The following is a 14,519-nucleotide window of genomic DNA, read 5'->3' on the forward strand; positions in this document are numbered from 1 at the left end:
TTCCCATGCACAAGTTTGAGCTCCTACAAAATATTTTGCATTATCTAAAATAATGGTTGAAGGGGCATCAAACCTAGTCACAATTTCATCAAGGAAATCAATAAATGAAGATTCTATGGCATCCTTTAATGCAATTACCTTTGTCCATCTGATGAAGTAATCTATAGTAGTGAGAATCCATTTGTGACCAGAGCTAGAAGGAGGATTGATGGGGCCTATGAAATCCAATCCCCATTGAGCAAAGGGTTAGTCTACCTAAATGGGGTGAAGAGGAAGATCTACAAGTCTTTGTTTACCAAAGAAGAAGGCACATTTTTTACATTTCCTTACATATCTGTGAAAATCATGGAAGAGGGATGGCTAGTAGTAACCAGTTCTCATGATCTTCATTGTAGTTGTCCTTGCTAAAATGTAGCCACCATCATGATGCTCTTTGATCATTCTTTCAGCTTGGTCTATATCAATACATCTCAATAGGGCTCCATTGAAATCTCTCCTAAAAAGGATATCATCAACTATGGCATACAAAATTGACTGCAACCTATATTGTCTCCTTTTAGTTCTCTCTAGACCTTGAAGATATCCATTTCCTAATAAGAATGTCATCATGTCATCCATCCAATTCCTTGGATTATCATTTTGTTGGAAATCTAATTGAAAAATATCATTGTAAGAAGAAGATTGATTGAAAGAGTGCGATTGTTGTTGAAAGAATGTTTTCAATCATTATTTTTTCATTGATGTCAAACCTACTATTTGTAGGAATGAAAATTGCTTATAAGAGCCAAGTACTGTCACTTAGTTGATTGATGAAGAGGATTTAATCAACAAGATGTAACAAGAGTACCTAAGGGAAAGGTTGAGTTATGGTTTTGTAATAAAGTACAAGGATCGGCTAAGATAATGGTCAAATGATGCATTGATAACATACTTGAAGATACAGAGGTTGGTCACACTTAGAAATATTGGAAGTATAAGTTGGAACAAAGTTAACTACAATGCTTAAACTAAGATCATTAGTAAGTACCAAGAAAGTTAGTTTAAGCCAAGCAAATTTTCAATTAGAGTTGAGCAAATGGAAAATCTAGTGTGTGCCGAGTGAACTTCGGGTGCCGAGTGAGCTTCAGGTGCTGAGTGAAGTTCAAGTGCCAAGTGATATAGAAGGTGTCGAGCATCAGTAAAACATAGTTGATTTCGACTAACAGAGTATGTTTTGAGCACCAAAATTTCAAAAGTGTCGAGCTGCTACATTATTTGAGAAGTCAAAGATTTACCAAATTTGAGCTGACAAGTTTGTTACCTTAAATTTTGTGAACCAGTTGGAGGATAAGGATGATGAGATGGTGGCACAAAATTCTATGTAAACTATTTTTGAGTGAATTTAAGAAGATTCTTCATGATGTTTCTAGAAGGAACAAAATGTGGGTTAGATTCAATGAATCCTACCTAATCCATTCAAATATAAATTAAAGGAGGGAAGAATTGAGTGGGAAAAGAAATTCTAAACTTTTATTTAAGGAGTCATAGGCCAAGAAGCAAGAGTTGCTAGAGTGCCAAATTGCAAAGTAGTTGAAGGGTGTCAAGGAGAAGACATCTAGGAGAAGGCAGAATAGAGAATAGAGACTCTACTTTGATAAGTGGTCAAAAAGAGAGGATTGTACAGGTACATTGAGCATGAAGACTCAAGGAAACAAAGCTTGAAAAGAGGGAAAGTTGTCAGAGCTATAGAGACTAAAAGCTAGGCAAATTGTGAAGAGCTAAAGAAGTGATCTGAAATTTGCAAGATAAGTTGTATGTTGTAATTAGGTCAAAACCCCTTATTGTTATTCTCTATCAATTGTATCTGTTAGGGTAAAATCCTATGGACTTAGGTTGGTTTGATAGCCATTTGTAAATCCTTTAATAGGGTGATATTCCAAGTGAATGTTCTAAAGTCCTCTAACCAGGCCCACTTCTAATAGGGTGGTTAAATCCTTTAACCATGTCACATTTAATAGTGTGTTGTGGCCTTTTAACAGGGCAGGCCTTTCGTAGGGCATCACTTTAGAAGAGTGAGAATTGAATAGCATGTTACTAGTGGTTTTTTCCAAATTGGTTTTCCACGTAAATCACTATGTTATGTATTGATCTTTTCATGTGTTACGCTTGCATGTTGATTTATAGTAACTTGTTGAATAGGAAAGTTAAAGCTTGGATGAATAAATAGTTAGATGGGCACACTTTACTTGATGAAAAAGTTTGAATTTGACATTTAGACCTTGAATAACTTATTCACCTACACGCCCCCCCCCCCCCCCCCAGTTATTCTAAAACATTTGTAACACATTTCTTACCTCTTGTTATTCTATCAATACCATAGCAACTTCCTCATCTAACTCTTGAGATGAGATCATCTATTTGCACAATCTCTCTCCCTTACCAACTTGGTAATCTAAATTTCCACATCATACTCCATTACCTTAGTGATCCAACTTGCTCTCTTCTCACTAATATCTTTGCTTAAAATAAAGTCCTTCACACTGGCATGGAACACTAAAAAATGGATCTTGTTCTAAGAAAGAAGGTTTTTGAATCTCTTTAAAGCCCTTATGACTGCAAGGGCTTTCTTTTCTACATAACTATATTTGTCTTCATATTCCTTAAGCCCTTCACTAAAGAAGGCAATAGCTTTCTCTTTATTCTTATCATTTGTTTCAATCAAGATAGCAAAAATACTTGACTCACCACCTAAGGCATAAAGAATGAAATCCTTATCAAAATTTGGATTGATGAGAGTAGGGCTAAGGCTATGGCTACTTTGATCTCTTCAAAACTTACCTTCACTTCCTTGGTTCAAGAAAAGACCGTATTCTATTTAAGTATAGCTATAAGAGGTTTTACCATGGTAACTAAATTAGGGATTAATCTCCTCACAAAATTTATCCTACCAAGAAAACTTTTTAGACCTTTCTTATGACTAGGAAGGGAGAGAGCAAGTATAGCTTTAGTTCTTTCTAGATCAATGGTTAAACCATCCTTTGATACAATGTGTCCTAATAATTTTCCTTAATTAGTAGCAAAGACACAGTTGCTTGGGTTAAGGGATACCCCAAACTCTCTACACCTTATTAACACTTTCTTGAGATGACCCAAATGATCTGCTTTATTCTTTGAATACACTTTGATATCATACAAATTTTTCAATCATATTCTTTAAGGCCATTTCCATTGTCTTTTGAAATGTGGGACCTACATTTTTTAGCCCACAAGGCATCTTACTATAAGCATAGGTGCCCCACTTTGTTGTAAATGTAGTCTTGTATCTATCAAACTCTTTGACCAATACTTGATTATAACCCAAAAATCCATCAAGAAATGAGAACCTCTCTAAACCACTAACCTTGGACAATATTTTCTCCATGGAAGGGAAGGGATGATGATCTTTAAGGGAAGCTTGGTTAAGATCCCTAAAATCCACACATAATCTAATTTCTCCATTCTTCTTCCTAACAGGGGCAAGGTTTGCTACCCATGATGAGTGCTTGATAGTAAAAATGATATTAGCCTCAATCAGCTTGGATAGCTCTTTTCTCATTAAGGGTTCAATTTTAGGATTCACTTGCCTTTTTTTTTGCCTTACTGGTTTGACATTTTCTACTAAGTCTATGGTATGTTGAAACAAACTTGGGTCAAAACCCTTTAAATCATCATATGTCTAAGCAAATACATCATTACATTCTTGACATAGATGAATAAAAATTTCTTGCTCAATTTCAAAACATACCTTTCCCATGTTTAAGGACTTTCCATTAGCAACCACAATTGGTGTATAATCACCTTTGTCAATAGCTAGATTCATGTCTCTGTCTCTTACTGGGTCATTAGGGTTGAAGACACTCTCTAAGGTAATGAGACTCTTTGGCAATTTTTTGGAAGTAAGATTAATGTTCTAATCCCCATATTGTCCATGCAACCTAGATTGATTTCTCTTTGAGAATTTTTCCTTATTCTACAAGAAACTTACAATTTGTGCATCAAATTTGAACACTTGCCAATTAGTGTTATTATCGAGAATTGTAGGTCTAACTACCAATTTAATCTAGTACCTCTTTTTAGCTTCAAGGTTCTTTGGGATATCGTAAGATGCACCTACTATAGGAAGTCTATTAGTATGTCTATTTTCTTTTCTAGGGATGCTCTAAATATTAAATGTATTGAAAATTTCAAGCAAATCTCATACTCTATGTTTATAATACTTGAGCAAACCATTCTTAGTAATATTATGATTTCTTACCTCATTGACCACCAACTTGCTATTTATTGGTAAATAGATTGTTCTTTTTTATTTAACTCTTAAATGCCCAAATTTGAGAACAATATCTGATTACAATAATTGGAAAGTTTCTTTTTGAAAAGGCTAACCTTCCTCTAAATTATTAGGTACAACTCCCTATTAAAAATTTGCAATGAATTATGTTTGTTTCTAAATCTAAAGTGGGGTATGCTCTTAACCCAAGAAGAGGAGAGGTAAACTAATCCAAGCCTAAATAGGATCTAACTTATGCAAGAAATGATTTTAGAAGATTAATTAAGTTTATGAATTCACACATTGTATGAACTCATAAGGCTTAATGATTCAATAGTGCATGCTAACTAATGCTAAATTGATTCAATGAGAAATTAAAATATAGAGAAAGAAGGGTTAACTTGAAGGAAAACACCTAAGGGATTTCTCTTGAACCTATGATGACAATTCTTATCATATTCAATTCACTACCTCAAAACAGAGGAATGAAGCTCTGTTCATTTCTTGTTTTGATTCAGATAAAAGAGAAAACATATAATAAATACTTAACAAAAAAGAACAAAAAATATTTGACACAAAATACCATTCAGTTGGTTCTACCACATCCAGTATTTCACACCAAAAATTAGTCGACCATGCATTAATTTTTCATTCCAATACATATAGGATTTTAAGATGACCATTACAAATGAAGTTTAATCAATTCATCTCTTCAAAAATGACAAATGGAAAGGAGCTTGTTTGTCCAGTACAATGATTACATCAAAATATGAAAGAGGTGGAATATGAATCACTTCACCTTCTTTCCCTTTTCTACTTTTTTCCTATAGGCCTTAGCGGCAACAATGATTGGAATTAATTCTTCATGCCTATGAACATGTACATTAGTATAACATAAGAGCCATTTCGAATGCTCTCTAGCCAAATCTTTGACAGCACTCAAATGGTCTTGTATTTTCTCCATGGCCACATGTACACATCCACAAAATTTTTGGAGTTCGAAAAATCTATTCTAGTGACCAAAAGATATCCTTGTCAGACTATCTATAAATTTGGAGAAATTTGTTTTCATGATAGCTACTCCATTGATTCCTTTTCCTTACCCACTAGTCTACAAGTCTATATGAAAACTTCTTAGGAGTTCATAATCTCTATCTTGATTCTTCTTAACTTTAGCTTTAGTTTCTTTAAGTCCTTCCTCTATAGCCATGATCAGTTTGGACTTGAACTGCATGTTCTAAAGCCATTCAACTAAAGGCTCATCTCCTTTAGGCAAGATCTTTTCCTTGATAGCCTCCTTTACCTTCATGTGGATAATCATCTTTAGTAGAGAGACACAATCTTCATTCTTAGTTTTCTCCATAGCCAAGGTGGCTCTATTTGCTGACATGTTGTACTTCTCTATTTTGAGGCTCAATATAGCCAATCTACTCTATAATGGAGAGTCCTTCCAACTTGATTTTCCTACTACACTCTCTACTAATATGCCCAAAGTGTTTATCTTCTTGGAGTTAAGAGATGAGTGCTTGAACATCTATAGTAGTAGGATCACTAGTAATAGGCATTCTAAGTGACTAATTTCCTAATGAAGCCATTTAGTTCTTGTATTTCTGCCTTCATCCTGACCTTTGACAATTTAAGGCTTTCTAGTTGTCCTTAAATCACCTCATTTTTTGACATCCACAAGCCAACCTTGGTGTCATGTCTATCCTCCCCAAGATCTATAGAGTGTAAGGCGAAGTCATCTGTAGTCATGTCCTCAATTCTTCCCTCTTTGTGGGGTTTGCAATCTCCATTTTCATATGCCCTATTTCAAGGTCTTGTTCAAGGATGGACAAGGTCTTCTACTTAAAAACCTTGCTCAATTCCAATCCAAACCAGATAGCAAGAGATAGAGTATCCTTGTTGGGAGCTCCTTCATCTTTCCTCTTTCTCTTCCTATCTAGAGTGTCCTCTAGCCATGAATCTATGCTTATCACCTTGCAGGTAGTCCCAAGAGGTTCTAAGCTAAAAATCTTTCTCTTGGCTAGGGTGATTATTTTTGTAGTCAAATAAAAAGGATTCTTCAAATTTTATGAAATGAGCTTTGAAGAATCTTGGCCTTTCTCTACCTCTGAGGTCTTCTTCATTGCCTTGTCTAACTCAACACTACTTGCACTTGGCACTACTCCACAAGAGAAGTGGAGTGCTTACAAATGGGACTGGGTTGCTATGAGATGAGGGGGGGGGAGTAAATGCAACATCTTTTTATTCCTCTACCTTCTTCTTCTCTTCTACTAATGGAGTTTTGATTACTAGGAGGGAGCTATCTTGGCAATTTTGAGCTAAGGAAATATTTTTGTCGAGAGGTTGATCACCTTCACCTGATGGTTGAGTTGGCCCTTGGGTAATGGCCAAAGTTGTACTTGATGTGCCACCCTAGGAGGAGGAAGCCATTGCAACTGTTGGGGAAGATTGAGCTATGGTACTTTTTCTTTGACTCTTCTTGGTTGTGGTCAATTTGACCCATTTTTTGGTCCTTTTGATGATCTAATCCATCATTATATGTAGCTCTTTTCCTACATCTTCATAAGGTTCTAAGCTTATTAGAGTGCCTCTTAGCTTAGTCAGATAGGTGTTACTATACATATTATGACCATCATCTTCTACTCCCTGTACATAAATATTAACTTTATACATCTTCACTTGATCAACTGTTAGCCTGGTGAAAGCATGACCATGGCTCTTGAACTCATCCTTCCAATCAGCCTAGTAGTCTTCAATGGTAGTGATGTGTTCGATTACACTTCTAATATACAACACCTCCCTTGCATATCCATTTAGATCAAACATGCACCTTAAGACTTCATACATCTCCAACTTATACTTTGCTTCAAACACCTTTAGCATTGTCTTTGCATCAGAATAGGACTCACAACTGAAAGCTCCCACCTTCATATTAAACGCATACCCTTTCTTCTTCAAACTCCTACTCAGCACATTTACTTGGATTGCTTGCTGCACAATCTTGATCAACACGGTCATATCCCTAGGATACCTCAGGAGCTTCAAGGGAAAACCATCAAAAGATGCAAGATGTAAATACAAAAAGGATGAGAATTGAATGAAGTAACTCCCAAATTGGCTAATGGTTTCCATGGCTTCAAGGCTAAATCTCCTCTTTCGACATGCCTGTATCTCTCTACAAATTCTCATGGTGAATGCATCATTAACTCTTATATACTTATGATAACTTTTTTCCAATTGTAAACATGGGTAGAACTCATAAGACTTCACATCATTAGGAAAATTTTCCAACCTAGGGAGGCCTAACCATAATTGTAGAGAAGCTAATATGTAAATGAGGAAAGAGGACCTATAGAATTTTTTGTAGAATTTTGCAGCACAAAGAGCATTGGATAGAATCTCAATTACCTCATAAGCCCAATCAATATAATTGGGTGTCAGAGCAGATGACTTGCACCAAAAAGAAATATTGCTCAACAAATTTTAAAGCTTATACCTCACCTTTAAATCTATGTAAGAGGACCATGATGTTGACAATTTTAGGTTTGAGGTTAGTCCCAAATAGAGTCTTAGGAACCTTACTTTTGGTGCTATGTGGTTTTTAGAACCATGTTTCCATGATTTCCTTCCTCTAGATCATCTTCTTGGTAGAGAACTCAAAAATGGCTCCTCCAACTATCAAATCTAAGAATTCCTCTCGCTTTGGAACTTGATGGAAATTCACCATAGTTTTCTTTCTATCAAAATCAACATTGTGTCATCTAGTAGTGCAATTTGCCTCATATCCAAGTTGTATCAATTTATACATTCATAGATTAACTCTAGGACTTGGACCACAACTAGAAAACTAGTTGCCTTGACCAACCCCCATCCTGATAGGTTCTCAATAATGGGATGGATCATCTCTAACCTCACTCTCCTTTGGAAATCCTTCATGTCATAAAAATAGAGGGAAGTATTTGTGAAGTTCTGCAATTGGGACTTGATCCCGTTTAACTCGTCAAAAGCTACAAATCTAGTTCTCATTCATTTGAAAATGAATTTTGAATTAAGAAACTAAGCGAGATGGATAATGCAATAGATACTGACTTTTTGAAAAGGTTGTGCACATTAATAGAATAAAAATTCAAGAGAAAGAGTGGTAGTTTGTTAAACTATTCATATTTCCATATATATGAGAGGTTCAATTTATTTGTTAATCTTTAAAGTTTGTGCCACACAAATGAATTAAAAGAGAGATCTATTGAAATATTAAATGTGTGGTTTTAATAGATATCTTGGGTCTTTTCACTATTTCGTTGGCCCAACAGTAACTTTGTAACTCCCCATTTTTACTTTCCCATTTTCCTTCAAGTTTTGGGACGTTAACATTAGAGTACTCCATGAAGAAAATATCCACTAAGCTAAATTATGTTCATTAACTCTTTCTCATAAATATTAGATTATTTCTATTATCATCTTGAGATGTTTTGTGCACAAATTGTCGATCCAATCTACTTACTAGACTATTTTTTCTTTAAAATCCATAAAATTGTCTTCATGGGTTGAAAACTCATCGAGGAGAACATAATTTGCATTTTTCCACCAACACTTCCCCTTTAATTGACATTTAGACCAATGTCCTTTTTGAGTTTGGAAATGTCCATGTATTGTGTGGAAATTTTGTAGGGACCCACCTTCTATTTCTTTTCCTTCAGAATTACCTTTTGCAGAAAACCAACTTCATGGGTTGAAAACCTGTCATAGAGAAGAAGGTTTTGATTTTTATACCTTGAATGATTATGAGAGCTATGAAAAATCTCAAACATTTCCTAAGGTAGAAAATCATAAAGGGAACATGGGTTTGCCAAAGGGTACCTCAATGTTTCCTTACTTTCACCCATATGATTCATTTGACACTCTTTGCGAGAAATCATCTTCATGGGTTGAAAACCCTCTGAGGAGAAGACAAATTCCAAATTTTTGCAAGCTTCTATTCTCATTGAGAAAATGATAGGCCATGAAAAGATATAACTTTTTAAATGATCTTTGTATGAGCAACATGAATCTCCATCAAACTAGGAGTTAACCTACCCGCGAGATCATTTTGACACAAAGGAAAACCACCTGGCTATGAAATGTGGAGAAGAGGAAAATAAGAAATTTGATGGAGACTCATTCCACCTAAGGGGGCTTAGACCTAGACTCAAACATAATTAGGAATTCACTAAGACACAAGTAATCACTTTTACTACTTGGGTAGAGGGTGAAATGTGGGGCAACACTATCTCTATATACACTTAATGCTTGAATTCCTCTTTTTTGAGCAACTAGAAGACCTTGGATCAAGGATTCATACTCGACCACATTATTGGTACAATTGAATTGGATCCTAAAGGACAATTAGTACCTTACTTGTGTATGATTAATCAACATCACACCATCCGTTAACCCATTCTTATTCCTTGATCCATCAAAATACATACTCCATATCCCACTTATATCTTCTTTGGTTCTCATAAGGTTAGGGACAAGAGCATCCTTCTCTAACATACAATATGTACCAAGACCCCTCAAGGGTTTCTAATATGGAATAAAATTGATATGCATTAGCCCATTCATCTAAGATAAAATTAGGTATCTCTATTAGAGAAGTGGCGGGCTCATTTACTATTTCATTCTCATCCATCTCTAGGATAGTGCAATTTATGTTGATGAGATTACGGGTGTAGGGCTCAATATGATGGAGGGCTAGAGGCTCTTCTATGATTGAATCCTTGGTCCCAAATATTTCTCTAAAAACCATATATGACCAATTAGAAGATATGTAACCACCTATTTGGGCAATGAAGTCTCTTGACAGACAAATGGTAAAGTGTGGCTTGACCTCAAAAACTAATATATATTGACTTATATTACAACTAGGGCATGCATGTAGGGCCATTTCAACATTCCTAAGGATCCCTATGGTGTTGACAGTACTACCATCCAACTATAATGCATCCCTAAAAATGGGCTCATATTTCTTCTCTAAAGCATCAACAACACGCTTAGGCATCACTGAACTACTAGCCCCTAAATCAATCATGTAATTATGGACTAGTTTATCCCCTATAATTAGAGAAACATAAAATGGACAAGGTCTAACTCTTTTATTTGTTTCTACCTCCCTTGATGGTTGTACTAGGCTTATGGCACTTTCCATGTTAAGTGGCAGGATCCTTTGGTTCAATTCTTGCTACAGTAGCCTCTTTTGCATGGGTATAGTAGCAACAACCTCACACATGGAAATATTCACATTTTATTTTTTCATCTCCTCTAACACACTAAAAGAGGCATTAGGTTCTTTGGTAGAAGCCTTGGTAACCTCATGTGTAGGGGGTTGAGTTGGAATAACCTAGGGGCCATTCATATCTCTTCTATTATTATTTTGTCTTTGTTGTTGAGGGACATTGGCTTGATCACTTGTTGCTTGTACATGAGGTACTACATTTGATGTTGAAGACTAATTGGGAGGAGTAGGGGTAGCATCTTCAATAGCTCTTCTTTTGGTCCTAGTATTGTGAGCAATAGAATCATAGCTCACATTACAATATTCTTCCACCAGATGACTCATGAAGGAGCAAACACCTTGCCTCTATGTATGTGAGGCATATTTGGGTTGGTTCTCATTATATTATTGCCCTGTTGTAGGCTTTTAGGTGATCAAAGCTAAATAGGATTCAGTGTTTTGACACATGCAATAGGCATAGGAGTAATTGTGGGAGGGAAAAAATCTTGATCTTGAGCCATATTGTTTTGAGGGACTATAGCCCTACTTTGATTTGCATTTGAGGTAAAAGCATTACTATTCTACCTTCGATCAAAAGAATTATTCCCATAATTATGATTTGGAGGTCTACCATTGTTCAAAGTTTGATATTGTAATTAATGAGCCTTATTACCTTGAGCTTGTTGTCTTTCTAAAGTCATCACTTTGTTTCTCACCTTCTACATCATAGAGAAGCTATCTTCCAACTTCTTTTCTTGACCCTACAATCTTTTATCTATGTTCAACATCATAGACTGCATCATCTCTTTCATTTCGTCCATTCCATTTGAAGATGTGGATGCTTGAGGAACTAGAGCAAGGGGTTGTGGTGTGGAAGTTGTAGGAATAGGGGCTATAGCTAGTTGGAGATTTGGGATATGAGGGAAGAAGGGCATAGGAGGCCTTGGAGCTAATTTTCCTCCTTATATCAATATATTTTCTGCCCTAATTATTATTTCATAAGCGTCAAGTAAGGTATCTCCTCCCATGGTTTGGATTGTAGTGGCAATATCACTATTAAAAGCTCTGAGGTAATGTAAGAAGGCATTACCAAGGGTAGGCTTCACTGAAGTAGGTATTCTATCCCATGTCTTCTAAAATCTATAGTTGAAATTTGTCATACATTGGGGGGCTCCTTTTATAGTAGTTAGTTGTTCTAAAAGTGACAAGTAGTCACTTTTGTCCTCAAAATATTTACATAGTCCTACTCCTAATCCATCCCAATACATTATAGAACCATGTGATAGACCTCTATACCATTATAGGGTTTTTTGTTTCAAAGATGAAGCTAGGAGTCTAATAGCCACATCGTCTTCTCTGATACCATGGATATTGTAGACATTTGCAACCTCTTGAATGTGCTCTAAGGGAGAGATAGAAATTTCCCTAGTAAAATTAGGTATACTTTTAAGTTCAACTACTAGTATGTCATGTCTTTGGGAAAATAAAAGAGGACTTCTACTATTTAAGGTGGCAAAAGCATGAACTCTAGCCATATAAGCAAGTAGTCTATTAATATGAGCTAATAGCCTTCTAGGTTGAGATCTCACAATAGGAGGAGTGGAAATTGATCTTGTAGGTGCATGTGTTTCCTCTTTACTCCTAACTAGCAATAAAGACAATCTAGTCTTTCTTCTCCTAGGATTTGAAAATGAAAGCTTTTGATACTTAAAATTACCTCTAGAAGATGCCATTTTTTTAGCTTTGGGCATAAATCACAACAACTATGGTCTGAAACCATATATGAAGGGTGTAGAGTCACCAAGTATTTTATGGAAATGAGCCTTTTGAAGGCCTAGAATACTAAGACCAACACTATCTTCTTAGCATCAACTTAGAATTCTCCTCTTTTTACACCAATAGACTTGAAATCTTCTCGTTATAGTGTCCCACCAGGTATGCCAAAAAGTGTTGTCACAAAAGTTTACACCCTTGTCCAAAGTTTTTACCTCAAGGAAACCTTGTGAAACATGGAAACAACCTCCAAGTTGTGGAACTTGAACTATGAGGTTGAGTCTATAGAGAAGGTTGACTTCCTTTACTATTAGGATGCACCTAACTACACTTGGAGAGGAAAAGGGAGAAGGAATGCATAGAAAGAAAATCTAAATATTCTAACCTGGGGGTGATGCACCAAAATAGAATGTTTGACCTTATCCCTACCCATAAATGCATAGTTAACCAGTTATAACCTCAAAAGATATAGATTTAGAATTTGCTTAATTCAATAGCTGCATGTAGATCAAACAACAAAAGAATGTTATAGGAAGAGTCTTCACTTAATATCATTCAAATGTCAAAGGTAGATACAATCATGTAAAGTGCAGAATATAGACAAAAAAACATTAACTAGAGGCAAAAAAAATCTGTCACGGTATGTTAATGGCTAAAAGAGACTTAGTAAAGGATTACAATGGCTCAAAGGCATGAGAAATTATAGTAGTATGCATAGAAGCAATACTAGAGAATTAGAGAAAGATCAACTCTTATAAAGATTTAAAAATCTACCTTTATAGTTTAGGCATAACTAAGATATTTATCACTAAGATTACTCCACCACCACTACCATTAAGTGCTCAATAAACAATCAAGACAATCCAAATAATAGATTTGATTTGGTACACTTGTAGAGGCATTAAATCATGGAAACCCTAACTAGAGTAAACCATGAAGTGATGGAAACAATGGTAATCAATGCATAGTTGGGGTAGATGGATAACCAGGTGATGAATGGATGCTTCTTTCGAATTTACTAGGCATGGGGATGCTAAAAGAAATCTATAGACAATCTAAAATCCAATCCACCATTAAAGAGTCATTTTGTCTTCGCTACCAGCATGGCAAGTAGGATATATCAGCAAGTAAATTATATTCAATGCTCACCCTATACCTTTCTTGTAATTTTATTGGTCAGAGACCCATTTCCTTTCCATCTTAGACAATTGAAACATCTTATCAAGTTAACCTATGGTCTACGATCATTTGATCATCAACCTATCTTATGGTTGAAGGCACCCTCAACAATCTCTATGATCTTACAATCATCATGATGCTACAAAAATCCCTTTATATTTGTACTCTCGAAAGACCTCTAAGGCTATAGTTATGATCTTATGGAAACCATATATCATAAGATCATAACACTTTGTTATCACTTGTCGCAACCATCTGCTTCTACAATGTTACGATAATTGCATATTGTAATATTGGCAGCCTTGATAATTGACTATGTGATCTTACACTGGATCATAAGATCGTAGCACAAAACACAATTGTATACTTGTATCCTTGACTTTCACCCTTTACAATCTGGAGAATGGAGCTCACCAAACTGACCAAGTCTGAGGCTTTGACCAATGAAATTCCCATTGTACACCAGCTTAGTTTGACCCATCATCTTGTCATGTTTTAACCCACACAATAAAACATAGCCCACAAATCCACATGTCACAAGGTGCTTTTCTCATTCGCATAAAGATAGAGCACTTTTATAATGCTTGAAAGTACCTACCATGAATCTATGCAAGAACTAACGATCTGAAAAGTTGTGGGGCTAGGAAAAATAAACTTAGAAAAATAGAAAATACAATAAAGTTTATTTCATTTATTTATCTAATATTTCCATGGAATTTAAATATTTAAATATTAGGAGTGACCATTTAGCATTTGAATTCAAATATGGCAATCTTTTCAGGAAGGCAAATTTAGCCAATAGTAACTAAGGGCTCTATTACATTCTTTCCAATACCCATAGCACCAAACAAATGCACAATTGGGAGATCCTTATAGTATGGTAACCTAATAAATTGAGTAGAATAAATTTTTATTCCTCTAGGAACTGTGTCATTTATGCCTTGATGACCTTCACAAGAATCAATTACATCATTACTAAATAAAAGACAATATCAAAATATAAATTTCAAACTTTGGGCCACAAAC

The sequence above is a fragment of the Cupressus sempervirens genome, chromosome 5 (genome assembly GCF_028749045.1).
Source record: "Cupressus sempervirens isolate cs-2001-9-10 chromosome 5, ASM2874904v1, whole genome shotgun sequence".
NCBI lineage: Eukaryota > Viridiplantae > Streptophyta > Pinopsida > Cupressales > Cupressaceae > Cupressus > Cupressus sempervirens.